Raw genomic sequence first — 18,575 nt, forward strand, 5'->3', positions numbered from 1 at the left:
AGCAGTTCATTTCATTTGATCTCTGGGTGTTTGCGTGTGCTTTCATGTGTGACACTTATGTAAACCCTCCAAGTTGATCCAGTGGTATGCCCCATATGTGCGCAAGTTTTCTGCAATAGGCTGAATGGAGTGGATTCGCGAGACTACAGATCATGATCTCGCACACTCCATCTGGGCTAAGCCAGACACCTCTCGGACGGTCTGCAGGGAGCCCCTTTTACACAGACAGCTCCTTTTATATCATAACTTACCTTGACTGAGCTCATCAGCATGATTGCTCAGAGGCAGGTGGATGTAGACCCCCATGGTTGAAAATTTCCTTGTAAATGGAGCTAGCAGGAGAGGGGTTGGTTTGCTCATGTGACTAGATGGGTTCAATCTGCGTTGTGCAGCCCACTTCGTCCACTAGGTGACCAGGCATAGGAACAGGGTGAACAGAGGCGACTAGGCAAGAGCTTTGCCATCGTACAGCAAGGTAGATCATCAAATCCCAAGCAAGAGGTTGGGAAATAGTTTCTAGCGAAGCTCTCCACAAACATAGGGCTTATTATATTAAGTTCACCTTGGTTTAAGCTCTTTATCTCCTCGAATTTGGAAAGAAGGGAAAACTTGTCAATAACTGCTATTGATGGAATTCAGTAGGCTAAGGCTTGTAGTGATGGACAGTTGAGAAAGTAAAATGCAAGCTAGAAAGATACATCGTTGGAGAAGGATGCATATGCTTTTGTGTATTCAGAATGACAATGTCTGATTCCATGATTCCTTAATATGCCCAGACGTGAAGGGAATTTTCCATGATCTTCTCCCATTGAGCTAGTGGATCAAGTCTTCTAGGGCTTTGGATGTGTTGCTTGGAGGAGGATATGACTCGATGTCATGGTTCATGTAGTTTGGCAATGCCTCGTGAGACACACTCGTGTTGTGGTTCCAACTTCTTCTGTTTCCGTAGCATAACTATCTCAGGAAACAACTCTGTTCAATTTGAGGAGCCATTAGAGGGCTTATGCTTGTTATTCTTAGAGATGTATGGTCACTTGTTCGCAAGAGGCTTGGCTTCTTTCTTCCGTTTTGTGGTTGCCCCAGGGTATTGGCTTGATTGACATGTTGATTGGCAATTTAGCTGCTTGGCTCATTTTGGATGCTCGATGCTCATGTTGACCATTGTCTCTTCACATCACATGACAAATTGATCATCTGGTTTCACCTCATTTACTCACTCTCAGGAATTCGGTACCATTCCGAAGGTGACTCTAAGACAGCATCGGACTATCATGAGGGGTGGTACATATTTTGAGACATGAGTTTTTTTTCTTCATAGGGGCTGGGGCACATTTTATGGGTTGACATTATCCTTCCCTGACCTTGTTGTTTCTATCCACTTCTTTCTAATTTTTCTCCATAACATTGGTTTGCCCTATGTGGTTGAAAGCTTTCACATCATGGATGATGGACAGCAATTTGTTTTTCCCATCCTTGTTCTTGATAACAAGGTTCCCATCCTTGTTCTTGATAACAGCAATTTGTTTTTCCCAACCTTGTTCTTGATATAGTTTGAAAGCAAAAAATTATAAAAGGTATTGGTACAGGGCTAGTGTAAAAGCAAATGGAGAGTAGTAGTTGGTACTCTTTCGAGTAGATTGTCATGTCATTGATTGATATTACCCTTGGCATAGTTTGTGTAAGGATGTGAACTCATAATGGGTTGTTTAAGTGTCAGTATTTCGTTGGGATTGAGAGAAGGAGCTGCCACTCTTGATGACGCGTGTCACCTATGTAATCATTCATATCATACAATGTGAACGAGTGATGTCTGCTTTGCAGGGGACACACTTAAAATGAATCAAAGGCTAGTAGTGCATGCTTATACTGAGCAATACACTATTTCGCTGTCTCATGAATAGGAACAATGGACCTTTCTTTCTTGTTGTAATAGAATAGATTTCGGCTCTCCTTTCTCTTGTTTGCATTGGTAGCGTGAAGTCACATCGTCCTTTATAGCTTCATACCCAAGCTCCTAGTGCTGCTTCGGTTGCTTCTGTCTTTAGTTATAGCGTTAGTACATTTTTTTTTCTTGTTGTAATAGCATACAGAGAATTTGTGACAGATATGCCTAACATAGATCCCACACTTGGATTAGAAAAAAATAATAATCAATTTGAAGCTTGTCTACATGCATGCATGCCTAAATCTACTGTGAATATACAGTTCAAGAACTTGCACAAACTCAACGATTGATTTAGAAGGAGATCTACCATGATTAGAAAAAAATAATAATCAATTTGAAGCTTGTCTACATGCATGCATGCCTAAATCTACTGTGAATATACAGTTCAAGAACTTGCACAAACTCAACGATTGATTTAGAAGGAGATCTACCAGGATCCGCCGCTCAATGAAACTCGAAGCATAATCCTTGATTTCACTACTAAGAGGAATCTTGCAGGTATTTCTGGTTGCAGGGATAGAACTAGGCTGGGACTCATGCCATCAACTAGATGACCTCAGATTTCATCCTACAAGGTGAAAAGAGTAGCAATTTTTATGTAGGATGATACTGGGTGAGCAAGATGAATGTATGGGAGCAGATGGTGAAGTCCTTTGGACGAAGGGGTTGTGGCGAGAAACGAAATCAGCTTACAAGGGTCGCCTAGGAGCAAGCTTGGAACTTAGAAAAGCATCTTTCATACTAATTTAGACCCTCACGTTAAATTGGGTTAGAGGTAGCTAGTTTAGATATTAACCCTTATCCTAAGCACTTATAATTAATCAGACTAAATTTCTACCATGCATGGTGCATAAGTGCCAAAAAATAATGCATTGTATGCTTACATCATAGGTGTATTTGTTAGTTGGTCATGAAAGTTTGCATGCATAGAACTCTCTTTGAGTCTAGGATTAGTCCATGTGGATTAATTAATCAAACAAATTCTCAAACTCTTGATTTAGTTTTAACTCGTCCCTTTAAAATTTGCCCCATGACTCCTCTTCCGTTACATTTAATCGATTAGTAAAGTAAGCTAAAATTGGGGCTGACTGGCTAACTAGGGCTTAAAAATCTAAGCTAGAGGTCTCAAAATTTGAGAAAAGTTTATACATGGGCATATACAAGTGTGAGAAGTGCAGCGGAAATGAACGGAAGAGAGAGAGAGAGAGAGAGAGCACGCCTCACACATACACCACACTGAGAAGGAGAGAAAGGCACAAGAGAACTGCAAGTGATTTGTGGAGACAACCCCGCTACAACTGGGGGAAAACCTCGGAACCAACAGGCTGCTCGAGAGCTCAGACAAAAGTTCAACAACCACAAGAACGGGAGCACAAGGGAGTGGATGAACTGCTCCATTACCCTGCTCCTCAAGTGCTACTCTGGGTTGGCTCTGCTCCTCTGCCAGGCACTGCAATGAAGTGATGAAAGCACATGTGGGGTGGGCCTATATATAGCTCCCCAGCCTCCTAGTCGGCCAGCAAAGGGCAGGGCCGACCAGCCTGCTCATGAGGGCCGACCCTCAGCCCTAGGGGCCGACCCCTACAGCCTTTCATATAGGGCTGTCCAGGTCCTAAGAGAGGGCACACCATGATGGGAGCAAGGAGCGGAAGCAAGAAGAAAGAAATAATAAGGGTGGAGAGAGAGCTAAAAGAGAGCACAAGTTTTGTGGGAAGCAAAAGTCTCTAATGACTTCCCTTATTGCCTTTTTTATATAAAGAAGAGGATAAGGTGATGACGTGGCACAGTGACATGGCAGTACCACTTATACAAGGGATAGCACATTGTGCCTTTATTCCCAACAATCTCCCACTTAAAGGCCAATGTGCCTAAAAGTAAAAAGGAGGAATGCACAAATATATATATAACAAGAGAAACTTAGCATGAGAATCTCAACCAACACCCATATGTCCTCTGCAATGTGCAAAGCATTGCGGATTAAGACGTTTGGTCAAAAGATCTGCAGGATTGTCATCAGTGTGCACTTTGACAAGCTGAATGCGCTTATCATCAAGCACCTCTCTGATAAAATGATATTTCACCTCAATGTGTTTCGTCTTGGCATGAAACACAGGATTACGTGCTAGCTGAATAGCACTCTGGCTATCACAATGCAAAATAGGAACCTCTCTTGATAAACCAATATCTCCCACTAGATGAGATAACCATATGGCTTCTTTGCACGCCTCTGTGGCTGCAACATATTCTGCCTCTGTGGTAGATAAAGCAATGCATTTCTGCAACCGAGAGATCCATGAAATAGCACCACCCCCTAAGGTGAAGACATATCGAGTAGTAGACTTTCTTTTGTCTACACATCCTGCAAAGTCTGAGTCTGTGAATCCATGAAGAACCAAGTCTGTCTTCCCAAAACAAATGCACACATGCATTGTGCCCTTAAGATATCTCATGATACCTTTCACGGCTTCCCAATGCTTCTTGCCAGGTGTTGCCATGTATCTACTGACAACTCCCAGTGCAAAGGCAATATCTGGACGTGTAGCCACCATTGCATACATGAGACTGGCAACTATGGATGCATAAGGAATCTTGGCCATTTCAGCCCTTTCATCATTTGATTGTGGGCTGTCTTTCTCACTGAGTTTCACATATGGAGGCAATGGAGTACTAAGAAGCTTGCCTCCCTCCATATTGAAACGTTGCAAAACCTTGCCAATGTATTCCTTCTGAGACAAATAGAGCAAATTCTTATTTCTGTCCCGTATAATATGCATCCCTAAGATGTGATTTGGATCACCAAGATCCTTCATATCAAAGGTCTTATGCAGTCCCATCTTCAATGCATCAATCTCATACCGAGATTTGCCCGCAATAAACATGTCATCAACATAAATGATGAGCAAAATAAGGCTACCATCCTTTGCTTTCTTGGTATAGAGACAGTGATCAACATCACTTGTCCTAAACCCTTGAGATTGCATGAAAGTATGGAATTTGAAGTACCACTCCATTGGAGCCTGCTTCAACCCATATAAGCTCTTTTTCAGCTTGCATACCAACTTTTCTTTGCCTTCATTGACAAACCCTTCTGGTTGTACCATATAAATCTCCTCATGAAGATCGCCATGAAGAAACACAGTTTTGACATCCTTCTGACACAAGTCCATGTCCTCATGTGCAACCAATGCCAAAACAGTCCTCAATGTTGTCATTTTCACCACAGGAGAAAAGATTTCATCAAAGTCAATGCCCTTCTGTTGCTTGAACCCCTTGGCAACCAATCTTGCCTTGTATTTGTTCTCAGCATTAGGAGTGACTTTGATCTTGTACACCCATTTGCATGGTAAGGCATTCTTATTGGTAGTTTCACCAAATCCCATGTTTTATTTTTGACAAGAGAATCCATCTCTGAATGCATGGCCTTCTCCCACACTCTCTTATCATGCCTTCTCATTGCTTCCTGATAGCATGAAGGCTCATCTTGAATAGTCCGATTTATTCGCTCTGCAACTCCATTTTGTGAAGGATTATGAGGGCTTGTGAATTCCCTTTTTATCCCTTTCTTGTCACAAAATTCCTGAAATCTTTTGGAGACATATTCTGATCCATTATCAAAGCGTAAGCATTTCAACTTCTTGCCTGCCTTGATTTTCAACCAAGGCGACAAACTTTTGAAATGCATCAAAAACTTCATCCTTCCTCTTGATGAAATAGACCCACACTTTCCTTGTGGCATCATCTATAAATGTAACAAAGTATTCATGACCACCCATAGACAATTGAGGCATTTGACATACATCACTATGTACCAAATCTAAGGGTGTCAATCTTTGTTGCAATGTCACTTTATGTGGTGACTGTGAATGCTTACAAAAAATGCAATGCCCACAATGTTTAAATTCTGAAAATTTCAGAGACGGTAAATAACCCAATTGAGATAGTGCTTGCATTCCTTTCACACTCATGTGTCCTAACCGGCCATGCCACAATGAAACCTTTGGCACTTCAGTTACGGCAACAACATGATTCTTTACATTAGAAACATGCAAAGTATACAAAGTATCACACTTGTACCCCTTTGCAATGACTCTGGCTCCCTTGGTTATCTTCCACCTACTATTACCAAACACAGTGTAGTAGCCTTGATCATCCAATTGACCAGTACTAACCAAGTTCTTTTTCAGCTTTGGCACATGCCTAACATCATGAAGTATAAAATGTGTGCCATCAGAAAATGCAAGTTTCACATCTCCAATCCCTGCAATAGAGCATGCATAATTGTTTCCAAGATGTATAACACCCTATAAACCACCATTATATGAGCAAAACCACTCCCTGTGTGGTGTCACATGAAAGGAAGCACCTGAATCAATGATCTAAGTGGTCATGTCACCGTCTTCTTCTGTGACCAAAGCATGTGCATCAAGTGATGAAACAAATAAAATGCCATCCTCACTCTCATGAGTGACTGCATTTACCTCTTCAATCTTCACACCACTATTACTACTCTCTGCTTGTTGCTTGCCTTTAACATATTTGGCATCTTGATTGTTGTTGTTGCTCTTTTTCTGCTCCTTTTTCAGCTTAGAGCAATCTTTCTTCGCCCCTTTTTGCCACAATGAAAACATTCAATATCCTTCTTAGGACGTGACTTACTGCGGGATCTGTTCCTTTGGCTGTCATTGCCTCTATTCTGAGGTCTTCCTCTTGTGTTGAGGCAGTGGAAGACAGAATTGAAGAATTGTTCTTCCTGTTCATCTCCTCCATGAGAAGCTGACTCTCAACATTTGCATAAATAAGAATAGGATTTGAATTGCTCAAAGCTGTTCTGAAAATATCCCAACTCTCAGGAAGAGTACAAAGCAAGAATGTTGCTTTAAACTCATCATCAATGTTGAATTTCTGATTTGCCAACTGCTTGATGATAGAGTTGAACTCATTGACGTGCACACTCATAGTTGTGCCCTCCTTCATCCTAAGATCCATGAGCTTCTTGAGCCAATAAACCTTGCTTGCTGCACTTTGTTGAGCATACAAATCTTCCAACCTTTTCCACATATCCCATGCAGTGTTCTCATTTTCAACATTAAATAGAAGCCATCTGAACTAGAAAGCATGATTGTAGAATGTGCCAATTCATCAACACTTTCCCAATCATCATTTGATATATTTGCCGGCTTCACTCCCTTTTCCTTGATAGGATGGGCTTGATGCTTTTGAAGAAGCACATTATAGCACTGCTTTTGCCAAATGGCAAAATTGTGTGCTCCTTCCAACTTCTTGATGTTAAGAAGTGAACCACCTTCACTCCCACTTGAAGCCATATCTCAGCAAATAAAAAATCAGCAAAGGAAATTAAAAGAGCTTGTAAAATCTGTCCTCTACTGGAGAGAACTTGCAGCCAATATATATTCCAACTTTGAATGCATAAACAGTACCAAAACTGTAATTAATTTCCTGTACCAATATAACTCCAAAACTAAGTGAAATATGCCTGCAAAACTGAGTGTAACTCAGAATTCTGTCCCAACATGTGACAAAGCTAGAGGCATCCAAAATTCAGAGAAACTGTCCCAAAATGACAGTAACAACAGTCATAAATCTGCAGCAAACAATATTATTGTTTTTCTCAACACAAAGGCATAACCTCTGGCATCACCCTCGAGGAATATTCTTGGAATATTCTGATTTTTCAGAATTTTCCTTTTCCAATGTGTCCCAATTTGAAACTTTCTTGCCCCATTGTGCAAGAGAAATTCCTACAACAATATCTCACATCCACTTTGGGCAGGATAACATGCTGTCCCTGTTTTTGAACAGCGATATCTTTTCACCGAAAGACCGGATGCCAAAGCTATAAACAGCAAAGTTGTAGTTTGTAGAAAGATCTACAACTTGTGAGTTGACCTCAAGAGCCAAATCCTTGTGGATTCTCATATATTCTCACTTGAAAAGAGCTTCCTGCACATTGGTCACAAACAGACAGTAGACTGCAACTTTTTGTGGTTTTGCAGAGGCATTCGATCACTATATCGTGCACAATTCCTGACTCATCAAAGTGTGCTTAGGTGCAAAAATACTTCTTCCCAAACACATGCTCCCTTGAAGGAATCGGGTTGCTTCTACCCCCCCTTCCAAAGCCGCAGAAGTCTATGGAAAGCTCTCCATGAGATGAGATGCCAATCGTTCTAGCAAACATCAAACAAAGAGTCTCTTCTCACTTCTCTCGGATCGAGCACCACGAAGCGCAGCGTTGCCCAGAAGCAAACCTCCACCATTGCGAAACCTTGCTCTGATACCAGTTGATGGGAGCAAGGAGCGGAAGCAAGAAGAAAGAAAGAATAAGGATGGAGAGAGAGCTAAAAGAGAGCACAAGTTTTGTGGGAAGTAAAAGTCTCTAATGACTTTCCTTATTGCCTTTTTTATATAAAGAAGAGGATAAGGTGATGATGTGGCACATTGACATGGCAGTACCACTTATACAAGGGATAGCACATTGTGCCTTTATCCCCAACACACCACCCCCCAAAAGTAGTGGCTATATCCAGCTAGGGTGGCCGACCTATAGGTCGGCCCACCCACTGCTCTTCAGCCAATAAAAAGGGGCCATAGGAGGCGCCTAAGGGTAGCAAGGTGAGACACACCTGCTCACACAACCCTGCACCCCACTTGGCAACCTCTGTGGCCTCCGTGGCACCGCATGAAGCACGGGAAACCACACCTACTCTCATGGGGGGTAGGCAGACCCACAACGCAGGCCCTCACTCTTTACCCTAGCCTCACTCACTGGGTGGGCACACCCACAAGCAAGGCCCTCTCTCTCTAGGTGACATAAGGAGATGTTGACCTCTAACACCCCCTCTCAGCTCTTGGATGGAACAGAGACGCGAGGGAGCTGGGTGTGTCGCTGGAATAGCTGGAGGACTCCATCGTGTGATACTCCACTGCTGAAGACCTCCACAGGTACTGCCGAAGAAGCCCCCTCTTGGCACGAACCGCCTCAGCACAATCATTGGAAACCTGGAACTGTTGCTCCCAGGCCACTGGTGCTAGGAACTCTCCTTTGGTCTGGTACTGGTACACTGGGTCATCTGGTCCAACAATCCAACTACTGGTACTGGTACTGGTACATGACTCCAATAGAGGATCGTGGAACAATAATCCAACGGATACTGTCTGTGGTGCAAGGTCTGCTTCCCTGCATGGGCATCTGTATCACAGAGCTAGATAGCCTCTCTGAAGCCGCCTCTCAATTCCAAACTGTTACACTGTCGCCAGAGCGATGAACTTCAGCGCTCCAATGGCAACAGGCATATAACAGCTCATAAGGATCAATCAACTGTGTTCGGGTTCCCGCATTGGCAATCTACTGACCCATCTGCATCTCCAGCAGCATTAGATCATAGTTGCAACAGAACACTAGGAGATTCCTTCTGGATCTGCTAGGTCATAACGTCCAAACAAAAATACAAACTGGTAACATACTGCCACCTTAGTCAACAGGAACAACTCCTTGTGGCTCGAGGTCCTTCCTGAAAGCGTGCCTCAATAAATGTCTCCGTGCTTGGTGCACCTAGGTCCCGTTGCCACAAACAAGCAAGCAATCCTCCATCTGGATCCAGAAAGCTTGCCGGCAGTGCCTGTCGAGTGTAACTAAAAGGCTAGAGTATACGTGGTCGTAGCAGCAACTCTATTGGCCAACTGGTTACTGGATCCCTCAATGTTCCTTTGGGGACATTGACGCCAATAATGACCTTTTTGGCCACATTGGTTACACGTACGGGATGCCTTGAGAGCTTCTCGTTTCTCAGCTGTCAACTGCTTTTTGCCCTTCTGATCATCTGTCAAAGCCTTAGGCTGACTCTCAAAGGTACGATTGATGAAGCGCTCCTTTTGGTCAAGCACCATGGGGACCAGTTCCTCCCAAGTCAACTCATTCACCCTACAACTGGTGATCAAGGATGAGTAGAAGGCCCTGTACCGAGAGGATAAGTGGGATAGTAGAGTAATGACCATGTCCTCTGATGAAATCTGCTTCCCTGCGTGGAGGATCTCCTGCTAAAGTTCCTGTAACTTGTTGATGTGGTCCCGCATTGATGAAGACTTCTTGGATCCAACAACTGCATCTGGACCTCCAGTAAAACCCTCTTCATGGGAGAGGTCCGATTATACATGGACTCCAAATGCTCCCATATACTTTTGGCCACTATGTCATGTGCTTTACGTGATTAATCACTTGAGGAGTACACTTAAGAAATATAAATGATCATTCACCCTACCTGTGGCGATTAAGGATGAATAGAAGGCTCTGTACTGAGAGGATAACTGGGATAGTAGAGTAATGGCCATGTCCTTCAATGAAATTTGCTTCCCTGCCTGGAGGATCTCCTGCTGAAGTTCCTGTAACTTCTTGATGTGGTCCCACATCGATGAAGACTTCTTGGGATCCAACAACCGCATCTAGACCTCCAGTGAAACCCTCTTCATGGGAGAGGTTCGATTATACATGGACGCCAAATGCTTTTATATACTTTTGGCCACTGTCATGTGCTTTACGTGATTAATCACCTGAGGAGTACAGTTAAGAAATATAAATGATCTTCCCCTGGCATTAACACGTCCCAGAGCTGAGACATGGTCTCGGCCTCCTTTTACTCCAGGATGCCAAGGTCCTTCGCCAGGGGATCTGGTCCGGCAACACCTATTAAGATTAAATCTGCCAGGTCATATGATTGTAACACAAACTCCATCACGACCTATCAAGATGAAATCTTCCAGGTCGTATGATTGTAACACAGACTTCATCATCACCCTTTAGACGCTGTTTTTGAGCCCTTCCAACTGCCGGTCAACCGGGAACGTGGGCAACACTGGAATTCTAGTCTTGTTCTCTGCCATCTCGATCAAAGTTGCCATGTCGGAGTGAAGAGGACGATGAACTGAAAGAGAAGGTGGATGGGATAGAAGGGAACTGGGGTTGAAGAAAAGAGAAGGCTGAAGAAGTGTACCTTCACCCCTCGCTTTCCACCCCTCGGGAACACCTCCTCTTTGATCTGAAAACACCCTTCAAAGCCACCTTCGCTGGTCACCCGAACAGTCCACTCCTCGCACACGTTCCTCCTCAAAGACACCTCCGAACAACACCCTAATCCTCCTCTCTGTGTGTTGGCTCAACACTCCCTCTGCTCCTCAGGTCTCAAGCCAACCGTGGCTCTGATACCATGTGATAAGTGCAGTGGAAAGGAACGAAAGAGAGAGAGAGAGAGAGAGAGAGAGAGAGAGAGAGAGAGAGAGAGAGTTTATTGAAGTCTTCAGAGACCAATGGGTCTATGAGACTGTGAAAAACCTGAAGCTGTGGTAGTGGAGCTACTAAATGAGCATCCACACCAATGCAGAATGCAAAAAAATGCAAAATGCCAATACTACGTCCTAAGTACAACATAGTCATATCCTGACAATATATATCAATCTCAGCATCATCGTTGAGATCATCATAACCATCATGATCATCATCGTTAGCAGCAGGACATCAGGATGGATGGGGCTGTGGAAGTGGAGGCATGAGGTCAACAATAGAACGCTGTCGCCCCCTCAAGGGTGCAGTCCTGGTACATCTCCTGGTCGTAGCTCTGTGTCTAACCAAGGCCACTGTGACCCCCGTCGGTCGGGCTCCGACCCTAAACAAGGAGGGGATGTCCCCAAGCATGATCTGTGAGTCAAATCTTTGTCTGAGCTGTCGGGTCACAGGCTCCGGGTCATGGTCATGTCGAGGTCTCGCCTCGCGGGGGTCTATGTCATTTGGCTGAAAGAACTCCGTGATAGAGCTCTGAGAGGTATCAGTCGAGGAAGAAGTCTGCTTCTGTCTCCGTGCTCGGAGTATCCTATTGCGAGCATCTCATGAATGAAACTAGCCAAACATCGCTGGTCTGGGTAGGAGAGGAAACAGGCCAACATCCCATAACTATCTCTGAAGAGGCAGTAGAAACGCCCTCGGTTCTCATAGTAAACCGGACACCTGAAGGTGAAATGCTCCTGTGTCTCAACCTCCTACATGTCACATAGTGTGCATATGTGCCTCTCCCCGGGTAACCGCTTTGCTCTGCCGCTCTCGATACGAAGTCTGTGTGAAGAGACTCGGAACTGCCCAAGGGAGATCCTCTGCGAGTGGGGTTGGTGAATCTGCGTGTATCCTGGTGGATCAATGAAACCCTCCGCTGTGATATGTAAGAAGTGATCTCTGTAGAAGCCTAGCTTCACTGGGAGATCACTCGGGCCCAACCAAGTCCGGAATGTGTGTAGCTGTAGTAGATCCTCACGGATAACCTGGTTGATCTCGTGTGATGGGAGGGGAGAGAAAGGAGCATCCATGCTGTATTGGAAAGGAGGTAGTCTGTCCATGTGGAGCCCTAGTCCTGCAAACCATCTCTCTATGCGTGCATACCAACACCTCTGATTTCCCCCTGCTGCAAGTGCTAAAGAAGAGGACAGTGCTAGCCATGGTATCCTGCTAGGCTCGGATGTGTAATTTCCATACTCCCTAACTCGGTACAGATATGTAATGACTTGAAATGCAGCATCTAGCTGTAATGGGGGGGACCCAAACTCCGCCCGAATGATCTAGTGAGGGACAGATGGCTTACCATGGATCATCCGTGATAACATGAGAACTTGTAGCCGCTCCACCTTGGCCCACTCTGTATCCGATAAGTCTGGCCCTCATCATGGACTGCCATACATCCCTGTCGGGTGGACCAAGGAGTCAAAAAGCAACCCTTTGGTCCGTGGATCCTGAAAGTGAGAGCGGAAGCATTGTCTCTCTAGTCTAGCCAATGAGGCATATCCTCTGCTTAGGCGCCCCTGCATCGTGGGTCTCATGGTGAAGATGGGTCCGGAAAAGACGACCCCCAAATAAGTGTATGATGAAACTACCTCAACAGGGGACCCATCAAATGCGAAATGCTCATTGTGCATGACGACTCAAGATGTATTGAAGATCATAATCTTGGTTTTACCCAAGTTGACCTTCAAATCATATTACTCACAAAGGGACTGAAGTGTGTTAGGGTGTCTCTGGAGGCCCTCTGTTGAGGAAGACAAGAGAGCCATGTCATTTGCGTAAAGTAATATCTGGATCAGCGTGCCGGCGAGAGAGCAGCCTACCCCACCCTGTGCTTGCATCACTGTTTCGAGCTCGTCAATGTAGAGGCCAAACAAGGTAGGTGATAATGGGCACCCTTGTTTGACCCCGATAGTGCTCATGATCTCGTCTATCCAGCTAGATCCTGTCCGGACTCTGCTTGAAACTCGCTCATAAAGTGCCATGACAGCCCAAATGATCTCCTGGTTGTAACCCAGATCTTGTAGGCGTCGTATGAGGCGGGCTCTTGGAATGGTGTCAAATGCCTTGCGGAAGTCCACGAAGCAATAGTAAACCCTCTACTTCCGTGCCCTCGCCTCCTCGATGATACATTTGAGTGCGAGAATGTGGTCCATGGTCCCATGATCCCGCCTGAAACCGGCTTGTCTTGCTACTCTGAGTCCTCGACACTCCGCAAATCTGCTGACCTCAGAATCAAGTACTGATGCATAAATCGTGGACATGACATGTCCAATCATAATGATCCTGTAGTTCTCCGGGTGTTGGAAAGGTCACCTCCCCATCTGTAAGCCCCCAAATGAGGAGTGCGTGGGGGAGGGAGACCTAGGGCAGAAGATGCCCAGAGAAGAAAGAGAGAGGGGGCTGCCACATGGGCAGCACCTCACAAGAGAAGAAAGCTGCAAAGGAAGGAACCCATGGAAGGAGCAGAAGGTGGGGACAGCAAGCCCTAGATCTGACCTGGTAGGGCGCGATGACATCAGCAGTGTACGGCGCAGGACACGTGGCTGGGAAGAGGGCCTGGCAGAGGTGCAGATATGGCAGGATGTGCAGGCCCAGATCTGCAGCAGGAAAAGTGGCTGTCAGTGGGCAGGAGGCAGGCCTTTTATAGGCTGTATACTTTCCTTGAAAGGAGGGCCAAAGGACCCTGAAAGTGTGGGCCAAAAGCCTTGGGGGGGTGTGCCCTTTTAGGGCTGGACCAGCCACAGACTGGTCGGCCAGTCTGTAGCAGGCTGGTCGGTTTTTTGCCAGCCCCCTTGGGGCCTATATAAAGAGGGCATTGAGCCTCACTCAATCATCACTTGGTGCAGCAGTTCAGGGAGCAGAAGGAGCAGCAGATCAGCCACTTGTGGGTCTCTATCCAGAAGGTGACAAGAGAGCTGTAGAGCTGCAGACCTAGCTCAGAGTGCTGCCCACCTAGGCTGGTGCAAAGACAGCAAGGTGTTGTGATTTGGACGGAAAGTCTATAGAAGCTCGAGGTGGAGCACACGGACTCGAGTCTAGAGATAGCCAGCAGATAGGAGAAGGACTTTGTGGTGAGATCAGAGGACCACACCATTGGTGGGACTCTGGATCTGTCTCTTTTGTATTGTGTTCATAGTTGTGGACGGAAATATATATTTTGGTGGTTTCTCTATCTGTTTGGTTCATTGTCTATGGATGAGTTTGCACACCTATTGTATGCACATAAGTAAAGAAGTCTGTGATTCCACACCCACACCGCACACTGTGTGAGCTCCTGGGCATTACTATAAGTCTTCCGCTACGTGTACCCTCTGTTGGGTATTTCTAACATGGTATCAGAGCCCGAGTAGGAGGCTCACAGGTGTGGGAGCTTGAAGGCAGGGACCTTGCTGAAGGACGACCCTGATTCAGAAGCTCTAGGGAATTGACTTCCACGACTGGAGGATTGTGCCCTTGCGAAGAGGAGGGTGACTCAGGTTCAGTCAGGTGCATTTAAAGTTCGCAGTCCAGGTGATCTGGAGATGTACTTTTGTTGCAGACCTTGCCAAAGGAAGGACGGGTTGAAACAGACCCTCAGAGCATGGTGCCTGGAAGACTCTAGGTTGTTCACTCATTATGAGGGGGATGACTGGAAGATCGTGACGGCTGGATTGCTCGAGTTCACTCATTATGAGGGGAATTGACTTCCACGACTGGAGGATTGTGCCCTTGCGAAGAGGAGGGTGACTCAGGTTCAGTCAGGTGCATTTAAAGTTCGCAGTCCAGGTGATCTGGAGATGTACTTTTGTTGCAGACCTTGCCAAAGGAAGGACGGGTTGAAACAGACCCTCAGAGCATGGTGCCTGGAAGACTCTAGGTTGTTCACTCATTATGAGGGGGATGACTGGAAGATCGTGACGGCTGGATTGCTCGAGTTCAGAGGCGGGAACGTGACTCAAGGAGGTGCTACCAGAGATGGACCTGTGTACCAGGATGGTGTGCGGAAGCGGAACTGGACTTGGTGGAGCAGGAGCCACTGGATGAAAAGCCAGGAAAAGATTTCGACACCGAAAGGTTCCAGAGGACTACGACGAGGAAGTTATTGGAGCATCTTCATCAACGTGTTGGCATTGGGCTGAGATGTGTCGGTGAGAGGGGGTGTTGGAAAGGTCACCTCCCCATCTGTAAGCCCCCAAATGAGGAGTGCGTGGGGGAGGGAGACCTAGGGCAGAAGATGCCCAGAGAAGAAAGAGAGAGGGGGCTGCCACATGGGCAGCACCTCACAAGAGAAGAAAGCTGCAAAGGACGGAACCTGTGGAAGGAGCAGAAGGCGGGGACAATAAGCCCTAGATCTGACCTGGCAGGGCGCGATGACATCAGCAGTGTACGGCGCAGGACACGTGGCTGGGAAGAGGGCCTGGCAGAGGTGCAGATATGGCAGGATGTGCAGGCCCAGATCTGCAGCAGGAAAAGTGGCTGTCAGTGGGCAGGAGGCAGGCCTTTTAGAGGCTGTATACTTGCCTTGAAAGGAGGGCCAAAGGACCCTGAAAGTGTGGGCCAAAAGCCCTGGGGGGGTGTGCCCTTTTAGGGCTGGACCAGTCACAGACTGGTCGGCCAGTCTGTAGCAGGCTGGTCGGTTTTTTGCCAGCCCCCTTGGGGCCTATATAAAGAGGGCATTGAGCCTCACTCAATCATCACTTGTTGCAGCAGTTAAGGGAGCAGAAGGAGCAGCAGATCAGCCACTTGTGGGTCTCTATCCAGAAGGTGACAAGAGAGCTGTAGAGCTGCAGACCTAGCTCAGAGTGCTGCCCACCTAGGCTGGTGCAAAGACAGCAAGGTGTTGTGATCTGGACGGAAAGTCTACAGAAGCTCGAGGTGGAGCACGCGGACTCGAGTCTAGAGATAGCCAGCAGATAGGAGAAGGACTTTGTGGTGAGATCAGAGGACCACACCATTGGTGGGACTCTGGATCTGTCTCTTTTGTATTGTGTCCATAGTTGTGGACGGAAATATATATTTTGGTGGTTTCTCTATCTGGTTGGTTCATTGTCTATTGATGAGTTTGCACACCTATTGTATGCACATAAGTAAAGAAGTCTGTGATTCCACACTTACACCGCACATTGTGTGAGCTCCTGGGCATTACTATAAGTCTTCCGCTACGTGTACCCTCTGTTGGGTATTTCCAACACCGGGTTCATGGGATCCCCTGCCTTGTGGATGGGTGATAGTGTTAATGGTCCAGGTTCATAGAGAGAGAGAGAGGGAGAGCGCGCCGCCTCACACACACACCACATTGAGAAGGAGAGAAAGGCACATGAGAACTGCAAGTGATCTGTGGAGGAAACCCCGCTACAACTGGGGGAAAACCTCGGAACCAACAGGCTGCTCGAGAGGTCACACAAACAGCTCAACAACCACAAGAATGGGAGCACAAGGGAGTGGATGAATTAATCCACTACCCTGCTCCTCAAATGCTACTTTGGGCTGGCTCTGCTCCTCTGCTAGGCACCGCAAGGAAGTGATGAAAGCACATGTGGGGGGGGCCTATATATAGCCCCCCAGCCTTCTAGTCGGCCAGCAAAGGGCAGGGCTGACCAGCCTGCTCATGAGGGCCAACCGCCAGCCCTAGGGGCTGACCCCTACAGCCTCCCATATAGGGCTGTCCAGGTCCTAAGAGAGGGTCCCCCCCCCCCCCCCCCCAAACAGGGGCTATATCCAACCAGGGTGGCCGGCCTGCAAACAGGGGCTATATCCAGCCAGGGTGGCTGACCGGTCGGCCCAACCACTGCTCTACAGCCCATAAAAAGGGGCCCATAGGAGGCGCCTAAGGGCAGCAAGGTGAGACACACTTGCTCACACAATCCTTTACGCCACTTGGGAACCTCTGTGGCGTACGTGGCAACACATGAAGCACTGAAAACCACACCTACTCTCACGGGGAGGTGGGTACACCCACGATGCAGGCCCTCACTCTCTACCCTAGCCTCTCTCACTAGGCAGGCACACCCACAAGCAAGGCCCTCTCTCTCTAGGTGACACCAGGAGATATTGACCTCTAATAACAAGTGCACAAAGGTTTGACCAAGGTGTGTTGTCTACTATCTTCAACTTAGCCCTTGAATGGATAAGGCTTGGCTTAAATAATTTTGGAGGCCATACTCGATATTTTCATGATGGCCTATGATACAATCCACATGCCTGATTGATATGGTGTCTATGTAAGTTGGGAATTCTACTGAAAGAGATTGCTTTGTAGGAAATACTTAGTGGTGTTCACTCACATGTTGGCCTTTTCAAGTGTGCCATCAGTAAGATTGGCGTGAAACATGGCTGCTTGATGCCCTGCTTGCTTTTTAGGCTATACACAACCCACTTGGATTGAAGGCTGTGTTGATTTCACTGTTTCAAAGGATTCAGAGGCTGCTGGTCATGGTTCAGGGGATGTTCTTGCTTCTTTGAGGGGTTTTGGATCTACTGGACGTGTTGATGAGGTTTGTGGCGATGTGGTTTGCTCTCCTTCGACTGGTGTACTTAATGGTGCTGGTTTTGAAAGTGGTGGCATTGTTGGTGGTAGTGTCGGCGTTGGCTTTGCTTCTGGTGGTGTTGGTTCGCTTGCTTCGCCTAATGTTGTTGGTCTATCTTTTGCGACTCCTGCTTATGTTGCGATTTTTGGTGCTTTTGGTGCGGGTGGGCTAAGTTCTTGTTCGTCTATAGATTTTGGTGGTGTTTCTGTGGGTGTTATGTCGGCGGGAGATTGTTCTCCTAGTGTTAGTGTTCGGAAGAGAGTTTTGGTGACTAATTTTGCTGACTTATATGGAGATGACGACGGCGAGCTATTGGAGGAGTTGTCAAAGGTTTCTTTGGTAGTTTGCATATGCTTCGCCATGTATATGCTTTTGTATATCGGCTCATTTGAGCGATTTTGTATCACCCTTTTCAAAAGGGTAATTTTGTAACAAACAATGTTGTATATCTTCGACATGTATATGCTTCTGTCGCTCGGTTCATTTGAGTAATTTTGTATCACCCTTTCCACAAGGGGAATTTTGTAACAAAAAACATTCTTTTGTAATTACTAAATAAAAAACATTAGTGGGGCAAAACAGGGCTTGCTGTGGCCATGTTTAGCCCTACTAATGTTTTTTTAAAGCTTCTGTTAATCGTCGCTATATAGCGATGTTTACGAGTGTCGCTATATAGCGACGTTTACAAGTGTCGCTATATAGCAACGTTTGTCAGTGTCGCTATATAGCGATATTTATTAGTGTCGCTATATAGAGACGCTTATATAGCGATGGTTCTTTTTTG

The 18,575-nt window shown here is 46.2% G+C and overlaps 2 protein-coding genes across 2 annotated transcripts in view; one reads left to right on the forward strand and one right to left on the reverse strand.

Annotated features, from left to right (window-relative positions):
* The window catches only part of LOC147894038 (Sucrose-6F-phosphate phosphohydrolase family protein), a 186,763-nt gene that overhangs the window by 137,392 nt on the left and 30,796 nt on the right, over nt 1-18,575 (reverse strand). The gene's annotated exons all lie outside the window — the stretch shown is intronic.
* LOC147894040 (uncharacterized) overlaps nt 1-18,575 on the forward strand; it is a 54,705-nt gene that overhangs the window by 2,617 nt on the left and 33,513 nt on the right. The window lies entirely within an intron of this gene.

The sequence above is a fragment of the Dipteris shenzhenensis genome, chromosome 14, assembly GCF_047967505.1.
Source record: "Dipteris shenzhenensis isolate YYH24624 ecotype China chromosome 14, Dip_SZ_1.0, whole genome shotgun sequence".
NCBI lineage: Eukaryota > Viridiplantae > Streptophyta > Polypodiopsida > Gleicheniales > Dipteridaceae > Dipteris > Dipteris shenzhenensis.